The sequence below is a fragment of the Nanorana parkeri genome, unplaced genomic scaffold (assembly GCF_000935625.1).
Source record: "Nanorana parkeri isolate BGI_ZX_2015 unplaced genomic scaffold, ASM93562v1 scaffold2229, whole genome shotgun sequence".
NCBI lineage: Eukaryota > Metazoa > Chordata > Amphibia > Anura > Dicroglossidae > Nanorana > Nanorana parkeri.
In genome coordinates, this window is record NW_017308497.1 from 1 (window position 1) to 1,644 (window position 1,644).

The 1,644-nt window shown below is 47.3% G+C and overlaps 1 non-coding gene across 1 annotated transcript; it reads left to right on the forward strand.

The window, feature by feature from the left end:
• The first annotated feature begins 807 nt into the window (after nt 1-807).
• TRNAE-UUC lies at nt 808-879 on the forward strand. Its single transcript has one exon. It is a non-coding gene; the product is annotated as a tRNA-Glu (tRNA).
• The last annotated feature ends 765 nt before the right edge of the window (nt 880-1,644 follow it).

A 1,644-nucleotide genomic window follows, 5' to 3' on the forward strand; every position in this document is an offset into this window, starting at 1 on the left:
TATATATATATACACACATATGCTATTTGGATTTGAGCAAAGACATATTTCTTTACTCTCCCTGCACACAATGTATTGTTGTTAACCCTTTCCCCTCCCTGCACAAGGTCCACTGTATTTAACTCTTTCTGCACATTATTTCATGTCAGGAACTCTTCCTCCTCTCAGCACACTTATTTTTAAAGGGACCATGCACACAAGCAGAAGTCGCCTTCTTTCCTGCACCGTGGTGACTGTCATGCATAGAGATGAGTGTTTGTGGACTCTTGATACAATGAATAGACTTACCTCTGACCAATGTGAGAACAGTAACAACGTCTCATAGAAAGGCAACAATGTTACAAATCCAAACTCCATGCAGAGTACAAATCCCCCATAGACAGGAAGGAGAACTGCATACCAAGCCTCTGTCGGAAGCAGCTCTCTGATTGGCTGAAGAGGTAATTTCTCTGCCATTTATTGGATGAATTCAGACAAGAGGGAGACCGCAGTCCGCACACCTGTCCATGGCGAGCCGCACTCAGCGACCAATAGAAAGCGAGAGTCATCCGGCTTTATAAATGGATGGAAGCAGCAAACGTGGAGTCTCTGTGATCCCTTCTACTGACTGACTCGGCATTGTGAAGATTCCGGCTCTGGAAACATTTGGGGTTCCTTTGTGAGGCATCACCTGACATTGCGCAATCTTGTGTCCGTATCGGTGTTATAGACGATGAGAAGCACGGCGCATGCTTCCCGCACCAAACACAGAAAATCCCGCCGAAGGTTTCTACAAAAGAAGAAATTCTGAGCCTGAGGTTCATGACTTCCCATATGGTCTAGCGGTTAGGATTCCTGGTTTTCACCCAGGCGGCCCGGGTTCGACTCCCGGTATGGGAATGAAATCTTTTTACATTCTCTTTCAGAACGCAAACACTCAAAAGTTTTATCGGTGCTCAGTATTTAACCCCTTAGATGCCACAGATCTAAGTACGACATCCGTGACAGCACAGCCCTTTAAACTGACCACAGCAGACAGGAATCAGGCTACATTCATTCAGCCGACTGTTGGCTTTCTACTCTATAGCTATGAAGCCGCCTGATCACTCACAGGAGAACTGCAACATGTCACAACACACACACGCCACCCACTCCCACCATGTATCCCGGAGTCCGCTGCCCCTCCTGCCGGTGCATAGAGAGGAGGGATTGTCTGTTTGCTGCTCTCTCCTCCGGTGAATGAGGGCAGCAATGAGGATTTCCTTTCTTCTGATTACAGAGATGTCTCCCCGCCCCTCCCCCCCCGGCCACAAATAGATTAAATAATCAAAGTCACATCATATGTTCGGTATCACCCCACACCGGAGAGAGAGCAATAATTCTCCGGCCATCGCTCACTATTACCTCTGACCTGATGGTTTGTAAAGGCTTATAAAGCGTCGCCTATGGACAATTTTTGGTATCTATTAAAATATAAAAGATAAGGGTGCGCCTAGGGATGAGGGATAAGGGTGCGCCTAGGGATGAGGGATAAGGGTGCGCCGAGGGATAAGGGTGCGCCTAGGGATGTCCCGATACTAGTATCTGTATCAGGACCGATACAGGGCATTAGTACTCCTGGAAATGCCCCGATACTAAAGGCCGATACTGTCCCTTTAAATTTTT